The sequence below is a fragment of the Carettochelys insculpta genome, chromosome 8 (genome assembly GCF_033958435.1).
Source record: "Carettochelys insculpta isolate YL-2023 chromosome 8, ASM3395843v1, whole genome shotgun sequence".
In the NCBI taxonomy this organism is placed as follows: domain Eukaryota; kingdom Metazoa; phylum Chordata; order Testudines; family Carettochelyidae; genus Carettochelys; species Carettochelys insculpta.
In genome coordinates, this window is record NC_134144.1 from 60,884,073 (window position 1) to 60,906,839 (window position 22,767).

Here is a 22,767-nt window from a genome sequence, read left to right on the forward strand (position 1 = left end):
AAAATGTTGTAGAATGGAACCATTCTGCACTGAAAAATGGCTGTAATGTATGATCTGTTAGGAGTTGACCTCTAATTGTAGATCCTTACAAATCTGCAGGTGGATGCAGATAGCTGTATTTCATTTTTGCATTTACTGGTGTAGCTAGAGATTTGTATCTAGAACCTTGCACATTTTGTGGGTATCTGCTTTCTATCTGAAAGTATCCACATCTGCAGATGTAGATGCAGATATCCAGAGATCATTTTTAGATGCAGATGCAATTTTATATCTGCACAGGGCTCTATTAATCGTATCCTAGGAATATCCACCATGATACCTTTATGCCCTACATCTTGACCCTCTTCTATCAAAGTCCTCAGGACTCCTGTCTTCCAATTCAACCCTCTATCACCGACTTCTATTCCTGACCTGTTCTGAGCACTCAGTTTATAATGGGGTGACGAGGTTCAAAATAACCTAAATTTACCAAGTCAGAGTAAGCACCTCTGAAACTAGAGACAACATGATAGCAGGCTTCAGAGTAGAAAGCAAGAGGGCATGTCCATAAAAGTCCACATACAACCGCACAACAGATGTGACGCTTTTCAGAAAGGGGACTTTAATCTATGTGGATGAAATGAGCAACTAGAACAATGTGACTTCCATCCTAAATAAACAATCAATAATAATTAATCAGTAAATGAAACAGATGCAGTTGCCTCCCTCTGAGGATCTTAAACTTCTTGATAAACTTTAATAAGAAATCATTGAACTTATGTAGTTTTTTACTATAGATTTCCAGTTGGGAGGATGGCAGTGAAACCTAACCTAATGGGTAGCAGATAGGTTTTTAGCTCTAACTTGTAGACTTATATTTCTATGTGGAATTAAGGATGAGTTACAAAGGCTCTTGTCCTCTAGACATTAATAAGGAGTTTGTTACGGAGTAGCATTTTTAAAACTAAACTGTTCCAATCCCCTTTTTTGGCACAGTATGTTAATAGATACTCTCGCTAACCTTACATACTCCCTATTGAATCTTGTTTTAAAATATTCTGGGTTTTCTGGTTCATTCAAGATTTTTTTTCTCCTCTTCATTTTTTGTTGCTTTGTTAAGGGTGCCTTCTCTGCCCATAGTTATGGTAACAAAATCTTTTTGTGGCACAGTGGCCCCTACAGGTTGTGGGCTATGGAATGCCTAACATCTTCCTGCTTTTCTGTATATATGCTGTGAATGAGTAAGTACAATATTTTGCTGTGTTTTAAGGGACAGCATTTGTGTGTTGGCTTTTCCAAGTAAAATCTATAAATAAAATGAATAAAATTCTCTATTCAAAATTGTGATCTGAGAGAAAGTTGCTGGAATCATAATAAACACCTATGTTCATGCACTCTTAACTGCAGCACAGTGAATGACAAACCTGTGATGTAGTTATGCGCTAGCTCAATAATGATTTTTTTAAAGCTATAGCTCTATTTTTTTCACTGTTTAGGGAAATAAAACAAGGGAATGATCTATATTTAACAACTCAAAACTAAAAATAGCTATTTTTCATTAAAATCATGAAGCATCTAGTTCATTCTTCCTACTCATTACGTGAGCTGAATCTTGGATTCATTGTGTTCCTCAGCCTTCCATTGGTTCAGTTCAGTGGATGCACAGGAACATTGCATTGTACCTGTTCAGGCACATTCTGAATTCTGCTAGAGCTGCTTTCTGACACCCTGGTGGAGCAAAGCTGCCCTCAAGGCAGCTTAACTGGCTATGTGTACAGTCTCATGATGTGGAGTGAAAATCCCAAGTGACATACAATTGCCTGGCATGAGGGCAAGTCTAGGTTTAAAAAAAAAAAAAAAAAAAAAAAAAAAAGAAGTCAGTAATTGGAACAGCCAACACAATTTAAAGCAGACTTGAGGCTTCTCTAAATTGTGTTTTGGGACCAGCCCAACAATCCAAGCTTGAGGAGGCCCCAAAGATAGTTTTAACTCTGTTTATCCCCTTATCGTCTCCTGATAGTTACACAAAACATGAAATAGCTTGTCATGAGAATCTGGGCCATTATTTGCACTTTGTCTAGTTTATGGAGAGCAATATATCTGTATTTTTATGAGAAACTTGCAAAAACAGCAAAATGTACTTCTTGGATCCATGGTGCAGATGGAAGAAATTCCCTTCTTGTCTCCAGAGTCCTATTTGCCATAAATGCATAGATTAACTATTGTCTCAACCATTGCAAGGATTTAGGGAGAACAGACTCTGAGAGTTAAGATTTAGCATGTATCTCAGAGGAAAATTTTCTCTGAACTGATTTCGTGAGACTGGAAGGTGCTTATTACATTTTTATAATTCTACAAAAATTGTCCATTAACATACTTGAAGAATGAAATATTTAAACTTGATTAAAGATAATACAGTTTTCTGAAGTTCCCTGTTTAAGATCATTATAGTTTTGCAATATCAGGCTTTTTGAGAATTAATTTATACTTAACGAGAAACATCCTTCTATTAGTTACAATCAGTGCAAGGAACATCGCTAACGTAAGATGCATTAACGGAAGACAGATCTGATTTATTGCAGAATGCACTTAGTGTGGCATTCACCCCTTGTGTGGAAGGCCAGTGCAAGTCCTTATGCTCTGTACAAATGCTATTCTCAGCCTGTGTTGGGAGAGGACGAAATTGACACCTGTTTGCTTTCCTTGGAAAAGAGTTTCCTTTTCTAGCCCTTTGTAAACAGTGAAGAGATTAACAGCGCAGGCTTCTGAAGGATGCTAAACGAACAGTGGTTGCAGGCAGTAGCCAGGATACAGGAGCAGCAGACACAAGGTTCTTTTCTGGTTATCCTTTTACCTCTGCTATATTCCCAGGTTTGATGTTTTAAGCATGTTGGTTGCTAAGATTATGCAGTATTTTTTCTCAAAATTTGACAAAATTATTACATTGAAATTAAAAGAAAGTTCTGCATAGAACCTTCTCCCCTTATACAACTTCCCTTAGAGAGTATCATTCTCCTTTGGGGAACTCTGAAAAATAATATGTGTATGTATAGCATAAACACAGGAATATGGCAGCTTTTACTGTAAAAGCCAAACATCACCCAATGTGCTTTATTATTGGGGTGAAAAGAGCAAGCCATGAGAGGGAAAGAATAGTAGTATGGGATTAAGGCATCAAGATGGATTAAGTGAAATCACATTAAAGCTTTTCCAAGAAATGAGGGGCTGTGTTGCATATGCTACATATCAAACTCAGTAATTAGATCCACAGAGAATTTAGCTATGAGTGTACTGATTGCCTAAGCCTGTCAGAAAAAGCAGTCATTCGGATGCATACTTCAACTACTGATTTTGCTCAGTGATATCGAAAACCAAGGCAAAAGGAGCGAGCATTATTTTTCATTACAGTATTTTCACTCAGATTTCTCAGTGACCTAAGAGAGCATAACTGTCCTTTTGAAGAAAAGCAAGATTTTTAAGAGGAAATACAACACTAAAATAGCACATGAAGTTCTCCAAGTAGCAAAAAAAAAGGTCAGTCGTTGTGAAAGTTATTACTTGACAATTAAAAAAATATATGGATGTAAATGACTATGTAACATTCAGGGCAATGGAAAATCAGACCCAAGCTTTTGTCAGATCTTCTACTCACTATACTCCTCTGCAATTAGTTAACTTGTTTTCTGTATGACAGTATTAACTGTTTAAATTCAGCCTTCTTGTGCTATGCTCATGTTTTCACAAAGTGATTGATGGATTCTAGCCAATCAAAAATATCTGTGTTCCTCTGATCCACGCAAGACCTTTTTAGTTTAAAAAAAAAATCCACCCATGTCTTCAAACCTAAAAAATGTAACTTCGGATCTCCAGTATAATATGACCTTTTGTATCAATGAAAGATTTTGAAGACACCCAGATTTTATTCTGAGGGCCTAACATGAAATTCTTGCTTCCTGTAATAAGGAGTTAGTTATCAATTGGACACCATGTTTACAAAATCCACTGGGGAACGCTTATGTCCCCAGTGAGGACCAACATACCATATCAAGTGCTTTACCATAAGTCTCCCAGTTAGCCCTGCATGGCTGCAAACAAAAGCATTTTTATTCTCTCCATTTAATTCTTCACCTCTTGGAGTGGTCCACATGTTATGTTTTCCCTTACATTCTGCACTAATTATTCTCTTTCAGTCTAGTCTGATAAAATGATATTGTTAAGGGCCCAGTGCAGCCCATCTAGCTCATCTAAAAAATCTCTTTGAGAGCTATGCTCATGTCCTCTATAACAACCTTTGGATTTGCAAGAAATAGAAAGAAGGAACCTGCCACTAAACTGAAACTTTTAGAGTAGTGTAGTTTAAAATAATAATAAAAAGAAGAACTAGCTTCACCAGTATTATGTAGCACCACAGGTCTTGGATGATGGATTAAATCTTGCTTATCTTACCTAGCTGACTGGACGTAGCTGAGAATCAGTCACAACAAAAGTATTGTTAATTTGAGTCTGACGAAATTTTTTTCAATTGTTGAAATTTTATAGATATAAAATGTGCTTTTCTATCAGCTTTAAAAACTTAAGGAGATCCATAGAAATGTGCTTTTCCTCATCTAACTTCAGCATTATTAACCACCTTGTTGGTATATATCAAGGATGAAATTGGTCCTTTGAATATATACAAAAAAAAACTTGTGTTATAAGTAAGCTCAGAATTAGAATGTATATGTAATATAAATCATAGACTCGTAGGAGCAGGCAAGTCAAAGTATTATCTAGATCATCCCTGACAGGTGTTTGTCTAACCTGCTTTTACACATCTTGAGGGTTGGAGATCCCACAACCTTCTGAGGCATTTATTTCAGTGCATAACCACCCTGACATGAAGATTTTCCTAATGTTCAACTTCAAGTGCCCTTATTGCAGTTTGAGCACATTGTTTATGTTTCCTGTCCTCAGAGGTTAACAAGAATACATTTTATCCTTTTATATACTTGAAAATAGTTATCATGTCCCCCTGCCATCATCTCTTCTCCAGATAAAACAAATTGAGGTTTTTCAGTCTTCCCTCGTAGGTGACATTTTCTAGACTTGAATCTCTTTTGTTACTCTTCTCTGACTTGCACCAGTTTGTACACTTCTTTCATGAAATGTGGTGCCCAGAACTGAGGCCTAATCAGCATGAAGTAGAGCGTAAAAGTTTCTTCTCATGTCTTGCTTACAACACTCCTCCTAATGCCTCCCAGTATAATGACTATTGTGTTACACTGTTAACTCTCAGATATCCTGTGACTTATAACCCTCAGATCCCCATAGGCAGTGTTCCATTCTAGACTGGCATTTCCTATTTTGTATGAGTGCTATTGATTATCGCTTCATAAGTGTGGTACTTTGTATTATTCCTTATTGATTTTCTTCCTCTTTATTTCACACAATTTCTCCAGGTTTTCCGGATCATTTTGAATTTTAATCCTCTTTTCCAAAGCACTTAAAAACCTGCCTAGTTTGTTATCATCTTCAAATTTTACAACTGTACTCTGTATGTCATGATTGAAACCACTAACGCAGAACCCACTTCATATGCACTTCAGCCTTGACTGTGAACCACCTAACCCTACATAACTACTCTCTGGTAATGGTTTTCCAACCAGATATCCATCTTATAGTAACTCCTCCTAGATTAACAAGAAGTCCTGTGGCACTTTATAGACTAACAGATATTTTCTGTTAAAAATGTGTTAACTATAAGGTGCCACAGGACTTCTTGTTCTTGAAAATACAGACTAACACAGCTACCTCTCTGCTACTTGTCCTTCTGGACTGTACTTCTCTAGCTTGTTTATGAGAAGGTCATGCAACACATTATAAAAAACTTTAATAAAGTAAATATATACCACATCTACCACTTTCCTCCCAAACCAGGAGGTTTGATATATATTTACTGTTATATACATATATTGTAACCTTATTAGGTTGGTTTGACATGATTTGCTCATGTCAATGTACAATTTTGTTTTGTATTTGTATAAATTCTCCATAAAAAGAAATTAATCCCCCCTCCAAAATAAAATAAAATAAAAGGAAAGGAAAGGAAAATGCTTTCTGCAATAATTGTACCTCCAAAACCAATGCAGATTCTCAGTAACAAGTTAATCCAGGCTGCTGTCTCCAGACCAATGAAATTTCATAAATTTATAAAGCAGGATTTACTCTCCAGATACTCTGGCAGAAAAAATCTCATTTGGCTTAATTGCAACTGAAATAATGACAATGTTTGTGGCATAAGGGACTGGTGACGGCGGTGGGGGGGGGTTAGCTTGCAGAGGCGCATCCACACAGCCACTGCATTGCAGGCACCCCCTTCTGCCAACACCAGACTCTCGCAGGGCTATGGTAATAAGCTTCAAGAGTATGCAAATTGCATGCTGTTTGCAATCCCGAGAAGCTCATTTTGCATAGCTCTGACTGCAGCGGTTCAGACATAGAGCACCATGTAGCCATAGCCTAAATGTTTTTCCCCATCCAGACAAGTCATCTTCTATGTTCTTTTATTTAGAATCTGTTCTCTATTAAAGTTTTGCTTAGATTAAGGAGCAGCTTTCCATAAAGCAAGATATCAGGACAGCAAACTTCAATTATGTGACAATATGAAAAAAATACATTAAAGAAGGAGTAGATCAGACAAAAATACAATCTCTAGCATTGCCATGTTGTGTATCTTACATGACTGTGTACCTCTTCTTTATTTTCGCATATAAAAATCACAAATTGTATTTTTTTAGAAAAAGCCTATTGAAAAAAAGATAGAATTGGATTCTTCTTGTGAGTAAAGGGTACAGGATAGCACTTTAAGAAAAGTATTGTTCTAAATAAAACGATTTTTCATTGTTTGTCTCTTAGAAATAACAATAAAAATGAACATCTGCTTAAATGTGTTGCTGAAATCCCTCCTAGGAAGACATGTAGAGAAGCATACAAATTGATCCAAAAGTCTTGATGGCAGCTGAGCTGTTGGATTGTGTGCAGTATTCCTACCTTGATCAGAATGAAACATTTTCTGATTTATCCAAACTGTAGTGTCACATAAATAGGGATCAAGTGAAGATGTGGCACCATGCAAAATTCCAGTATGGGCATATGGAAAGAATGACTGATCACATTCTTCTCCAAGTTCTGTGCTGAGCCTTGATCATTAAGTAATCAATATCAATTATTTAGTAAACCTTTCACTTCATAGCAATGCCCAAGTGACCCTATAGGAAACAAGTGATCTAAGACAAACTGTAGCTTTCCTGAAAATCTTCCTTTTCCCTTCTTCCTCCACAGCTTGCAGCCGCTGCTTCAGAGAAATTCCATTTGGCGCGCACACAAAGGAATTCATGAATAAAAGAAAATAGCTTTTGTGTGTGTGTGTGTGTGTGTGTGTGTGTGTGTGTGTGTGTGTGTGTGTGTGTATAAAATATGTAAAAGCTTCAAAAACATTTGACAAACATGAAAATTAGACAGAGAAAAAGTGTTTGTTTTGAGGGCAAATCAATGTGTTTTAACACAATATAAACCAAAATACTGCAATTAAACACTGATGTCTGTGTCATTTAAAAATATTTAACACAACCCTTGTGTTGCTATGGAAATAACCGCCTCTGTCAAAAACTAAATCACTGAAATTTAAAAATGTCTTTAAACTGATCTGTTGTGACTAGCATCCACAACCCACACAAATCTTTGTTTCACAACAGCTGTTTTAAAGTAGCTAATATTCTCTTAATATAGAAGAGCAAAATACTAGAATAGAAAAAAAATCATTGCTGTCTGAGGATTTTTTCTCTGCTCCAACAGTGCAGTACATTGCTGTAATTTTAGGAGAAAATTATCAAGGAAGGGTGAAGGACCTTTTTTCTGCCTCTTTTATAGATGAAAGCCAAATGCAAAGATGCATGTCTCTAGGAAGTGAAACATAAATTTATCTCATGTAGGAGGGAGTTCCACAGTATGAGACCAACAAGCAAAATTGACCTTATTCCCTGGGAGTTATCATACTGTTCTATGTCAACCACATCATCCATGTTGATTATTTTAATCTCCGTAGTTCAAAGAGATGGCGATAGAAAGGGGGACTAGCTCTGCGGATAGCTAAGCTCTAGTCCAGTCACAGTGGAATCTTGATTCTCTTGAAATCAAGGGCAAACTTCATACTGACATCAGTAAGGTGAGGATTTCATCCTAGGGGCTTTGAAATTAAGAGTCAGGAAGCCTCTGGCATCCTTGGAATGGGAGGTTATGTAAAGAGCAAACTGCTAGCATGAGATGGTTTCACTGATTTGCCCTACTTGCGAGAAGAATGGCTTATTATTAGGCAAGCTGAAGGTTCGGTGTTTCTTTTTTCATGCTCAACCCTGTATTGCAATATTCTGGCTTGGAGAGAGAAATGCATTGCTAACCGAGTTCATTCTGCAGACATGCATATGAAGAAGCGAGTCCTTGCACATGAAAACATATGCTCCAAAAAATCTGTTAGTCTATATGGTGCTACAGGACTATTCATTGTTTTTGCAGATGTGGACTAACATGGCTACCCCCCTGATACTGGTTCATTCGGCTTTAAGAGGAAAGTGATGTTATCTCTTTGCTGTCTCTTTCATCACCACTGCTATTCATAGATCTAAATTCAAAAGGAAAAATGTTGTTAACCCCAGTGGGCTTCAGATCAGACCCTGAGCATCAAGGTTCAATACTAAGTGCAGGAAAATTCAAACAGTATAGATAAATGAACAGTCCAAAGCACCCTCATCATAAATGTATCATATCCGATGTGGGCAAATCAGTTATAAGTTGGACAGATGCAGGCCCAGGACCTCTTCTTGAAAAAGTAAGGAAAAATAAGAGAACTGCTGAATTTAAAGGGTATGATGTTGTTAAAAGGAGAGAGAGTTGAGTCTAAGTAAAAGCGTCTTTGCTCTCACTGGCCGTGTCTACACTAGTCCCAAACTTCGAAATGGCCATGCAAATGGCCATTTCGAAGTTTACTAACGAAGCGCTGAAATACATATTCAGCGCTTCATTAGCATGCGGGCGGCCACGGCACTTCGAAATTGACGCGCCTCGCCGCCGCGCGGCTCGTCCCGACGGGGCTCCTTTTCGAAAGGACCCCGCCTACTTCGAAGTCCCCTTATTCCCATGAGCAGATGTATGTAAGACATGAGCAGATGGGAATAAGGGGACTTCGAAGTAGGCGGGGTCCTTTCGAAAAGGAGCCCCGTCGGGACGAGCCGCGCGGCGGCGAGGCGCGTCAATTTCGAAGTGCCGTGGCCGCCCGCATGCTAATGAAGCGCTGAATATGTATTTCAGCGCTTCGTTAGTAAACTTCGAAATGGCCATTTGCATGGCCATTTCGAAGTTTGGGACTAGTGTAGACACAGCCACTATAGCGTTGCCACAGCAGGTCCCCAGCAAAAATCCAGAGGTAGGATGACCATATTCTGCATCATCATCCCACCTTCCAACCTGTATGGTTTTATTTGCATAGGACAGTTCTAATCTTCAGGGATGGTTTATTGGCAGATGGTGTCAGAGAACCCTCATGAGCACAGTTCCTTAGTGAGATGTGCTGCACAGAGAAATCTCATGGGAAAGGAGATGATATGAAGGAACTTGATCATTCTTCAGCTTATTTGTGGACATCGCAAAATCCACAATATTGCCTGATGGATCTTGGGATATGCACAGTTTAGAGCAGGGATTCTCAAACTTCACTGCACAACAAATCCCTTCTGACAACAAAAATTACTGCATGACACCAGGAGGGGGACCTGAAGCCTGAGTCTACCGCTCTGGATATGGGAGCCAAAACTGAAGCCACCTCAGGCAGGGGGTCTGTAACATAATTCCCACCATCCTGGGCTGAAACCTGTCAGGGATTTTTATCCCTTGGGCATTATCGTCCCCGTGGGCAAAGGGAAACAAGCCTTTGGCCATTAAACATCAATGCAGGTACAGGTAGAATCTAAAGATACATAGGCTGCCATTTAGCAGCCCCCTGCAATGGTCACTCCGTGTCAGTTGGTTTCCCCGGTAACTTGAACTCATGAATAATTCATGATCATGGATTTGAATTCCAGGCTCTTGATTGGACACAGGTGGGCAGTTTCTGGAAACTTCCCAGCCCGGAAGACCTGTTTGAAAACAGGTGCGCAGAACTTTCATATGATAATTATCTCATGAATCATGCATGAACTCTGTCTATATAAGTCAGGCTGGTCCTGGCATTCAGGGCCCTTGGGTACTTCAGGCAAGGATTCTGCAGACCCTACATGGAACAGCGTGGTCAATAGGCATCCGCTGAACCCGAGGCCAGGCGCAAAGCTGAAGCAGGGCTGAATCACAGCCGCATCTGCGGCACAGAGCTGAAGTCACTGCAGCACCTGCCTCTGGGTGGTGCTGAAACTGAGCTAAATCACTGCCGCGCCTGCCATACCTAGCAGCGCCGGCCATCTCTAACAGGAGCCCGTGCCACCTTGTGGCCCGAAGCAGTGTCATCACGCCAGCATGCCCCACCACACGCTAGCTCACACTTGCATCGAGGAGTGGCAAGCAGACCCTTCGGCCAGGCCGCCGGGTGGCGAACTGGCCCCCCACTTCGGTGGGGGGTACTGTGTACCCGGCGGCGCAACCAGGGGTCTGCCAACACCACCGTCGTCGCTCCAGCCTTAACATCACCCATGCTGCCTCACAACCTACCTGCTACGTCACTACTGGACTGGACTCACACACCGGACTGGATATCAACTCACCTAATTGCGACCATTACCAGATAAGACACGTAAAACTTACCTAGCCACTCACACACTTCCATTACGTATCCACCTGGGCACCGGGACCCTCTGTGAGGGAGCGGGCAGTTGCTCCTCCGTTGTTCACCCTCCCTGATGGGGGAGGGGAAGTACCTGGGGGCCTGACCCCTGAGGCTGGGCCTAAAAGCCCAGGCTGGGTTTCTCACTTTGTATAAACCAAAGCACATTTAATTAATAATTAGTGTTTATTACTTAAGTATAGTGGTTTTTAGTTGTTATAATTGTTGTCTACAACAGTTTTAGTAATAAGGTGAAGGTTTTAACCTCCCTTATCCTTTTTCACCTACCCATCTCTATTAAAATAAATTGCAGGAGAAGGCACTGCCTCCCTGCCTCCTCTAGTTGTCCATCCTCCCTTAGTGACCTGAGGAAGAGCTTAGGCCTCCCAGGTACACTCAGTTGAACCCACAAGGGAGTACCGGGGGGCCCCCCAACAGGGGGGCCTGACTGGCTCTTGGGTATCAACTTCTTGGGTCAAGCTAGCAAGCTAACCCCGCGCGGAGGTGGGGCTTAGCACCCCCAACCCGGCCTTGGAAGGAGACAGCGGGGATTTTTAAAACCCCTTAACCCTTGTTCCTAATCCTATCCGCCCTTTTTATCCCCATTCAAATAACCAATTCTTTGCCTTGCGGAACAATAAAACAAATTTAAGGACTACAATACAGGAAACATAATGGATGCTGTAGTAAGTGTAAGTTATGGATATTATTAGTAGTGTTCAGTTAATTTCACCCTTTATCACTGTTACTTATTATAGTTTGATCTCGTTGTGTTGCTTAATAAAAATTTTAGTTACTTTATTTCAACTTTAACCCTTGTCCTGGTCTCGTTGTCTCTGCCAGCCACTTCTTTCCAGGAGGCCTTAGCGGGGACCAGAGTGTACCGGGGTGGCACTCTCCTGCCTTGGGGTCACAGCAGGGATCTGGTTCGGGTCCTGGAGTCTGTGCACAGAAGGCTCACACACCTCCTTATTCAGGGACTCATTTAAATATTCAAATACCTGTCCACCGAGAGAGTCCTGTCAAAACCCTTGGGCTTGGGCTTTGGCTTTGGTCCTTGTCATGATCCCAACAAGTATATACATGTCCTCGTGACCCCATTAAAACAAAATGGACTCATAGTTTGAGTACAGCTGGTTAAGAGGGTCAAATTCTGATTCAATTTAGATGACGTTTCTCTTGTCACCTACAGGAGTAATGCCATGGAAGCTCTTATTGGTTCAAATCTATTCAGTTTCCTTTCCTTACAGATCTGACTCTGACACCATGTTTCTCTGCTGCACCAGCCATCATATCCATTTTTAGATATTATGTAAATATGTAATCTGTAAATCTTCTAAACCACACTTATGCAAGAGACTGGAAATAATTTTTCAGGCATCAATAAAAAAAACTTTGAACATTATTTGATATTAATATCAGTGACAGTATTTTATTGATTTATTATTATCTAATATCTCTAATTTTGGTATCAGTGTCACATCTTTTAGGCTTGTTCCTATCTTTTAAAAAATGAATTTAACTAGTTTAGCTTTTAACCATAAGAGCGATAACAAAACTTAAATAAGGTCATCCTCCTATCAACTTAATGGATCAAATGACTGGACTTCAAGGAGAAATACCATGCCCCTTCCAGCCATCCCACCTTTACATTTTATTTCACAAGTAGCTGGTGGCCTACATCAAACTTAAAATCCAAAACTCCAAACACTTCTGTAAGGCTCCGAGCTTGTTTAGTCTTTCATTTTAAAGTGAAGCTTGTTATGTAGCCACCTGTGAATTACTGTTGAGTGTAGGTTTGTCAAGGATGTGCTTGGAGAAAGGACTTACTGGGAAAAGTGACTGTCCAGAGTATTTCTTACTACATCAAATACTTAAAAATCTATTTTCAGCACTTGAAAATAGTTTTCACTCTCTCTCTCCACTGTATTTTCATCCATCCCATTTGTGTGTTCTGTAATATCTATTACATAGAGAAAATAGATCCCATGATTCCTTATCAGTGTTTCATGTTGACATTCAAACAATGGTCCAACTAACACATGTGACTTTTTACTAGTTATTCAGAAAACTTTTGTGAAATGGAGATGTATAAAATGTAGGCATGCCTGAGAGGGCAACTGCCTTCAATATCCTGAACAAACATTATTGAATTAAGAGCTGAAGTATATTAGGAGCTCATGGTATTAAAATGCAAATGTTTATATTACTCTTTGATTATATGTTGATTGCCTAGGGAACATTTTTAATGTAAACCCTGGGAAATGCTCAAATCTTTAAACAATGTCTAAGACAAGAATGAACTGTTGTTTAAGCAGATTTCCTAGGAAACTTTTAATAGAAGGGGTATGTGAAATATATATAATCTCCCTGGTTATGCAAGCATGCAGTCTTTGAAGCTCTTAAAAGAGGAACATTTTGTCTGCTGGATCACCTGTTCTATAAAGCTAGTTCAAAGATCTCAAATGGGTATAAAGCTGTGACTCTGAGTTATGGCATGGGGGTGGAGGGTCAGTGGGGGCGGGGGTTATCCTTCTTTCTACGAGGTTGTTTTTGGTTTTGTGTTTGTTTTCCCCTGAGCTAGAAGTTGTTATGAGAGTCTGAGAACAAGGCAAATTCTTGTTGGGACTTGAGGGACTTCCCAGCTCTTTTACTGTAGTTAAGGGCTGATGCACAGTAAGCTTATTAGGATGCTGCTGCTGTTGATAAATAACATACTCTGCATAATTTTGTTTGTTTCTTAATATGTAATCTTGTTTTTCTTTAGGTTATGCATTGCTAAGTATACCTTGCTATTATCCAGAATATTTGAATATCCAGTGACCTCCCAGTCCTGGGCTGCCAGATATAAAACAGTTTATTGTATATGCCTGCCTAGGCAGCCTTACTTTATTGGAGAATTCATAGCGCAGGCAGCTATGCAGCCTGGAAGTACAGTATCTGGGCCAGGAGAGAAAGATGTATATCTGCCTAAGAGAGATGGCATCTTGGGAGTTGGAAGGCTAAGGGTGTATGTCCTTTCTGGAGCATACAAGGAGAATACAGGAATGGTTGCACTGATTTTTGACAGTGGGTTTTGTTTTATTTCCAGCTTTAAGGTAACAATACACTGGTTTGTCTGCATTATTCTCAAAGATCATTGAGTGTGCTTTCATTTTTTATATGACTGGCAGAATTTCAAGTGAAGTATAGAAGAGTTTATCTCGTGAAATATTAGCAATTATGAAGTTGAAAGACCTTTCTAAACTTTCTTGCACATTTACTCTAAATCACTGTCTGTCTATAACACAATGGCTGAGTCTACACTTACAAAAAACTTAAAAATGGGCATGCTAATGGCCAAATCAAAGTATAGTAAGACGGTGCTGAAATGAATATGCAGCGCCTCATTAGAATGCCACCAGCTGCTACACTTCAAAAGTGCCGCGGTTCGCTCGCCCGCTGCTCGTCTACACGGGGGTCCTTTTTGAAAGGACCCTGCCACCATTGAAATCCCCTTATTCCTAGATAGGAATAGATGTGTAGACAAGATGAGGGTGAGAGAACCATGGCACTTTTGAAGTGCCGTGGCTGGCAGCATGCTTATGAGGCACTGAATATTCATTTCAGTGCCTCATTAGTATTCTTCAGTTTAGCCATTAGCATGGCCATTTCAAAGTTTTTTGTAAGTGCAGAAGTAGCCAATGGCTGAAAAAATACACTGTAAAATATACATGCATAATTAACAATCCAGTGAGTTTTAGATGTCAAGTTGAACTTATGCTCTGGAAAAACAGGTGTGGTTTTTCTTTTCCTTTTTATGCTGTTCACAGTTGCCATCATCAGTGAGAAGTATAGCAACTCAGGAAGGGTTTTTTTTCTGTTTGTAACAAATCAAACAGGCTTCTGCATATATGTACAAACAGAAAACAGTGCATATATATCTACAAGAACTGTTAGATTTGTGACTACATCTCAGCTAGAACAGAGCTGCTGAAGCATTTGTTAGATTTTTTTTAAGCATCGTTTACTGAGCTCAGTTGAAGCGAACATCCTCTACCAAGATTGAGAAATAGAGAATATTTCTTATTATTAGTGTCATTATAACTTGTTCATATATAGTCAAAAACGCTTAACAAAATAAGCTCTTTGGGCCATTTGTCCTTTTAGCTACTGATGATGACTGACTGATTACCTGATGACTGTGGAGAGGAGGAAGTACATGTTCTGCAAATTCTGGACACTGTTTGTTATATAGGAGACCAGCTGTCAGACCCAAAGTATGGCAAATTTTCTTGGCCTTTGCAAAAAAAAAAAAATATATATATATAGGGCAGCTGTGAGTGCATATTCTATTGCATTTTTCTGATAACATCCTTGAAATGTGAAATTTTATCACAGCCTAATTGCTGTTTTAGTCATATTATTCTATTATTTGTTAGTACAAGGCAAACACACATGGAAATGACTATTTCACTGGTATAAATGGCTACATAAGGTGTACAACAATGGAAATCAGGCTCCATATCTTAACAGTAGTTTTAGATCTTCTATCCTTTTACTCCGCTATAGTTTGTTTGTTTGATAGTTTACTGTCTACATTCAGCCTCCTTCTTGGACTATGATAATGTTTTCATAACACTGTTGGTATCACTGGATTCTAGCCATCTACAATTATCCTGGCAAGGCTTTTTTGGATGCTGGCTGCATTACAGGTCAAACTACTCAGGAACAGATCTATGTAAACAGCATTTTGCTGCTGTTTTTGTTCTCTGGGAGTTCTGGAAATACATTCTAAATCAACTGGAAACCATTTTTTCATGCATGTTGGAAAATATATTAAAAAAGAAAAGCAAATTAGGGCGAAACTAAATGTTATGTTGGATTTTAAAAGAATCATTTCTGTTAGATTTTGAAAATATTTTGGCATTTTAAACTTTAAAAAATCAACATAAAAGTTGTTTTGAATGAAGAAATCAACTTTTTATTTTAGAAATGTAGTATGAAATTATTTTTTCCATCTGAAACAATTCAGTGACATGCACATGAATTCACAAAATATTTTGGTCATCCCAAATCTACATTTTTTGCTGAAGAAGAGTAAGTTGAAAAACTTTGTCAAGTGCAATTCAGATACCCATGTCTTTCTGAAGTCTGTTCTTACTCATGTTCAGGATTTGTAGATACTTTGTTTTGCACCATGTGTCATGGTGTTCAGTATAGAAGGAACACTACCAAAAAAGTAAGTGATTAGGGAGAAAAATTACAAACAGATGTTTCGCATAAGAAGTTGCTCTGTGGTGCAGTCATAATTGTGTTTTTTCAAGTGAATGGAATCCCATTACACTAAATCTTAATTTACGCAGCCTAACTGGAGTTACGTAAAAATTAGCATATCAGAAATATTACTAAATTAATAGTACCAAAACTGAAAGCAAAGACTCCTGACATGTTTTGCTCCCTGTACAAGTCGTCTAAGTTAGATATGTGACACAAACGATATGCTATGTTTAGCAAGGAATAAAAATAAGTTAAAGCAATTATTATATTCTAAAATAAGAATGCTTCTGCAGGTATTTCAGCAAGTTCCTTCAGAGATCTGTCCTGAGTCCCTAAAGCAGCTGTTTCTGTAGTAGAAGAAATACATTAAAATTGATCAGGATGACTACATATTACCCTTGGCTCGATTAACAATGGTCTGCAAAGTAAATAAATTGCAGTGATTAACTTACTTTTTAGTGATAGTGCTAGTAATATTGCAAATGAGTAATTTCTTAAGTTATTCTTTTCATGAATGAGCAAATTCAAATGACTATCACACACTACAAAGCAAAAAAAATGGTTTACTCTGTTTCAAGTTATGCCTTTGGTTTCATGGGGATGAATGGATCTTGTGAGCTGAAATTGTTGCTCTACTCTTAAATCTAAAAGGAGGCTTTCTGGTATTATATATGCAAGATCACATTGTGGGATTAAGACTCTGCCCTCAATACTGCCAACCTATTCTATGAGGGGGTCAAGAGATATGACCCTGCCTCTTCCAGCTTCTCCTCTCCTTTTGGGACACAGACAGCCCAATCCTGCTATGTGCTGAGTATTTATATGAAATTCTGAGCACCTTCACATACCACCAACTTCAGAGTCAATTGAAGGTCCTCAGCACAAGGCAGAAATGCTCTACACCTTGAATGCCTGGGCTGTAATGGAATATTACCTGTGTGCCCTTCAGTGTATGCAAAGGTTACAGCTGTAGCAGGCATTCCGTAGATCGCACATATAAGCACAGCTCAGAATAATTTGACAGAACCACTTTCCACTAGAAAATGCAGTCCTGTGAAAATTAAAGAGCTTCATGAACTCATGTTCATTTTCCCAACATTGTGTTTTGGAAAAAAAAAAACACAACTAAAAAGCCTCAGAATATTAGAATACCCTGTTGCTATTTTTTTAAATTTTTGTACCATATGTTATAATATAAAAGTTGAAAAGTTCAATCCTAGTCCAAAGTTCTCTCTCTCTGTATATGGTTATATTTACATATATTCCTATTCAGAGTTAAGAAATGTCCATGTTTGATTTTGATTCAAAACTGTGCCAAATGTCAAAATCACTAAATCCTCTAGAAAACTGATTTCCATTTCTTGGGTCTGCACATGTACATGGGGTATTTATGGAGGATAGGACTGTGGAGGAAGTAGGATATATGTGAGCTGGAGCAGGTGGCATTCAGGATTTGCAGTCTGTGGGGAATAGGGGGAAAAGGGTGTTCTGAAGTTTATGTGGGATGCGATGTGGAGGCTCTTTGCTGGGCAGCCCCGGTGCTCCAGCTCAGAACTCCACTGGTGCGACTCAGAGCTGGCAGCAGCTGGCATTGGTCTCTAGCCTAAAGAAGGAGTGTGCAGGGGGTTGATAATTTCCATCATGCACAGAACCCTCAGATTATTTAATCTGTGCCTGGTGAGGATTACAGTTTAGAGCAGGAGAGCGTAAGAGAGCAAGAGTGAATTTAAACTGAGGTGACTAGACTAGGGGATGGGTAGGGAAAGAGTTGCAGCCAACAGCCAGTCAGCACAAAGTGGAGGAATTCTAATCAAAAGCGTAGGAAGTTTTCTGAGTGTCTAAAGGTCCACACTGCTTTTGGCTGCTTTGCACCTGCTCCTACAAGCTGGAGTCTATGCATGGTTCCGCCTGTAGTTTTCTCCCAGTTTAGGTTACATGGGTTAGGGGAGACATCACCTGAGACTGAGTGTATGTGAGGAGTTTTCCTTACACAGCTCTGTGATGGAGAGCGTGTGACCCCAATGAGCTGGCATTTTAATCCCACACCCATTGTGTAGCAGTCCCTGCTTTGGCTGCTTCTCCAATTGCACTTATTGGCCGAAGTCTCTGGATGGACTGAGTCTCCCATGGGGAAGAAAGTGTAAGATGATTGGTTAATTCTTATTACCTGTTGAACATCTGTAATCAAACATGTTCAGGACTTTTGCAGAGCTGAACAAGAGAATTTGTCATACCATTGGAGGTCAGTATTGTCCAGCACATTACCAAAACTTCCACTGTTTCCTGGGCTCTTAAAAGACATTTAGGTGTAAATTAGCACTAAATAACGGCATAGAATGTTGAGAGCCAGGACTGTTGTCTGTAAACAAAATTTATGGAACCATGGGAGACTTGGCTACACCTGTGATAAGAGGTAATCCAGCTAACTAAAATCATTCTGGATTAGAGATGTTGCTAGACTAGAGAGGTTCAACCTGTGGTAATAATTATTGTTTTGTATCGCATAATGGGTCAGTGAGAATGAAGTGTGGTTTATACAATAATGTGTGCATGATGGTTTGCAAAGCACATAGTCTCAAATAATTCTTAGAATCAGAGAATACTAGGACTGGAAGGGACCTTGAGAGGCCATAGAGTCCATCCCCCTGCCCCAATGGCAGGGCCAAGTACTATCTCAACCATCCCTGATAGACATCTATCTAACCTGTTCTTAAATATCTCCAGCGATGGAGATTCCACAACCTCCCTTGGCAATTTATTCCACTGTTTGACCACCCTGACAGTTAGGAACTTTTTCCTAATGTTCAACCTAAACCTCCCTTGCTGCAGTTTAAGTCCATTGCCTCTTGTTCTTTCCTCAGAGGCCAAAAAGAACAAGTTTTCTCCTTCCTCCTTATGATACCTTTTTAGATACCTGAAAACTGCTATCATGTCTCCCTTCAATCTTCTCTTTTCCAAACTAAACAAGCCCAATTCTTTCAGCCTTTCTTCATAGGTCACATTCTCTAGACCTTTAATCATTCTTGTCGCTCTTTTCTGGACCCTCTTTAGTTTCTCCACATCTTCCTTGAACTGAGGTGCCCAGAACTGGACACAATATTCCAGTTGAGGCCTAACCAGCGCAGAGTACAGCGGAAGAATGACTTCTCATGTCTTGTTGACAACACACCTGTTAATGCATCCCAGAATCATGTTTGCTTTTTTTGCAACAGCATCACACTGTTGACTCATATTTAGCTTGTGGTCCACTATAACCCCTGGATCCCTTTCTGCTGTAGTCATTCCTAGACAGTCTCTCCCCATTCTGTATGTGTGAAACTGATTGTTCCTTCCCAAGTGGAGCACTTTGCATTTATCCTTATTAAACTTCATCCTGTTTACCTCAGACCATTTCTCCAATTTATCCAGATCATTTTGAATTATGACCCTATCCTCCAAAGCAGTTTTAACGCCTCCAAGCTTGGTATCATCTGCAAATTTAATAAGCACACTTTCTATGCCAATATCTAAATCGTATTGACCAGAACCGGTCCTAACACAGACCGAAGCAGAACCTCATTTGGTATACTTTTCCAGCAGGATTGAGAACCATTAAGAACTACTCTCTGAATACGGTTATCCAGCCAGTTATTCACTCACCTTATAGTAGCCTCATCTAAATTGTATTTGCCTAGTTTTTGATACTAATCTTAGACACTAGAGCCCATGTTCTTCCAGAATTAAAGAGCTTAGGGAAGGATTTTCAGAAGCACCCTACGTGCCAGTTGTGCTCTGAGGTCCCTTATAGGATTTTGATAATGCTATCACTTGTATTCTAAATTAGGCATCTGAGTATTTACTCTTTGGAATTCTATATTGCATGGCTACATGCACATGCATACGCTCATGAAGGAAATCTAGAACTTGTAGAGATGTATAAAGCCCCAGTTAAGCAGTCTTGGGATTTCCCAATATTGTCCAAGAGAACTCAGCAGGAGTCTAATGTAGAAAGTTGTGGTGCAGGTTCCTTCACCTGCGGAACCTTTTACTGGAAAAGTTCAGAATCAGTTCAAGCCTAATCAATTTCAAAATACAAATTCAAAAGACATTTTTAAAAGTCACCAACAGTAAGTGAAAGAAATAATGGAAAAATTCCCTCTAAAGTATCTAAAGTACATATGACTGAAACCAGAGTTAGCCAACAGTGGTAACCCACATTTCAAATCTGGGTCCCTAAGTTGGCAGTTAAATTCATATTTAAAATCTAATAAGGAAAAATAATTTTCAGAGATGCTGATCCTTCTAAGCACCATTTGCCATACTTCTGCACCTCTTAAAAAGTGGCCTGCTTCTTTAGGTGCATAACTTTTGTCATAAATGCATTAAGGTCAAAATGCTATTTCAGTCCTAACACTGCATGTTCATGTACTATCATCATTACTATTAACTGTAGATCATTGGCAATTTTGATTCTTTTACAGATGGTTTTATATATTTTTTAATCTTTTTGTCTATTTTAAATAATCTCTTTTATCTTGAGCTATCAAGGTAAAAAAATCTCCACTTGACTGAATCAAAAATATAGTTCATCCAAATTTAAATCATTTTAAGAGTGTACTGTATACAACCGTAATGTGAAAAGAAGGAATTTATAATTTGTAAGAGATAGTAACTTTGAAGTTGACACTTCTTTTCGATAGTGTTGATTGCTTCTCCAGATACTGTGTAAATGATATATTATGCAAAGTGAAAGTTTAATTATAAGGGGAAACTTCAGTTGAATATTTCTGTTTGATTAATAACCTATCAGCAGATACATCTACTTTGAATTTAGATAGAAGTAACACAGTTCATGTTGTAACATTGCTATCAGTTGGAAATCACTGGCACAAAACCAAGCTTCACTTTCCTCTTCTGTGTTTACAGCACAGGTTCATAGTCAGTTGAGTAAGGGGAGTAATGTTGCATTGATCTTTACTGTGTGCAAAGTCTAGAACATAGAACAGAACCACCAGAATAAGAGTTACAGGGTTCTAACCCACCTCATTCTCAGTGGCCTTTTATTACATTTTCTCATCTGCCTTCTTGGTGGGGACAACACTAGCCATGTAGTTGGCAAGAAAAACTGTTCTTGCCCACTAAAGCATGTTGACATGTGATGAATGCTTGCAAGAGTTGTCTCTCTCTTTCCTAGCCTCAATCTACTTACGGAGTGAAATACTCAAGATTCCTAAGGTCAGTTAGTCTGATTCTACCTAGCACAGTGGTGTACCTCAGAGGTAAATTCCCAGTGCCCCATGAAATTGCACCAGTTTTGCATGAATAGGTAGCAAGCTGACTATGAAAACCTTGGCGTAATATAAGAAAATCATTGAAAATTCCTGACCTATTTAAAAGTGAAGGCCTTTAGAACACCGTCTCATGTCCACTGGTGGTCATTATGGGTTCCTAGGAGCTGTCTGTTCTCCTCTCTCAACCATTTATCTTAACATACTGGTTTGTTGTCAGACTTAGTATTAGTAGCCCAATAACCTGAGAGGAGCACAGTATAGTGCCTCTAGCTTGCTCTGTTATCTCAGACAAGTCACGTAGGTATTTACCATATTCATCTGAAAGAGGTCAAATCACTATGCAAACCATTGCTAAATTACCACTACTAAAGAGCAACCACTTCTAGTGTGTACATAGCTGGTGTTTAATAAACCAAGAATGTGCCTAAATAGTCCCACCTACTGAATAACAAAAACAACTTCCTTCAGCTTTTAATGGTTTCCTTAAAGGACTCCATCCAAATAGTGACTTAGCTTAATTTTTCTGGCTTATGAGATATAAAAGGATCTAAGTCTACATGATACAGTTATGTGCTATATATTTTGCTGCCTCATACTTAAATTTAATGTGATCCTATTTTTAACACCAAGGAAAAAAGACCTTGAAAATGCAGTAAGGCTAGAGTGACCATATCTCCCTATCCCAAATACGGTACATGGAGATATGTTGCGAGGGGAGGCTCCCCAGCTGTGGCTGCCAAGGGCTGCCTCCCCAGCTGCCCCATGCCTTGTTGACCCAGGAAGGAAGCAGTAGCAGTGCCTGTGCTCCTGCCAGCTCTGCCGAAGTGCAGGGACTGAGAACTGGGCAGCAGCTGTGTGGGTGGGCTCCCTGCTCCCGCGCCTCATGGAGCTGGGAAGGAGGCAGCGATGGTACCCGTGCTCCTCCTGGCTTCCCTGAGCCTCAAGGTGGTGGCAAGGAGGTGGCAGCAGCACCTGTGATCCTCCTGGCTTCCCACAACCTTGGGGAGGCAGCAAGGAGACAGCAGCCACTAGAGCTCCTCCAGCTTCCCCGAGCCTCAGGGAGGTGGCAAAGAGCTGGCAGCTGCCGGCGGCTTCCCTGAGCCTCAGGGAGGTGAGAAAGAGCTCCAACCTTCTAAGGGACTCCACTGGCTCCCTCCTTCTGTGGCTAGAGAGCACCTACTCACATACAGTATGTGGTCTCCAGACAGCAGCTGTATCTTTGCAGCTGGTGAGGGCATAGGTCAGCTGGTGGCGGGCAGGGGTTGGGCAAATACAGGACAACGAGCCCTTTTTTAAAAATAAGTAGGGATGCCATTTTGGCATCCAAAATACAGGACTGTTCCAGCCAGTGCAGGACTCACGGTCACCCTACGTAAGGCATACTATACACCAGCAGTTCTCAAGGGGAATGGGGAG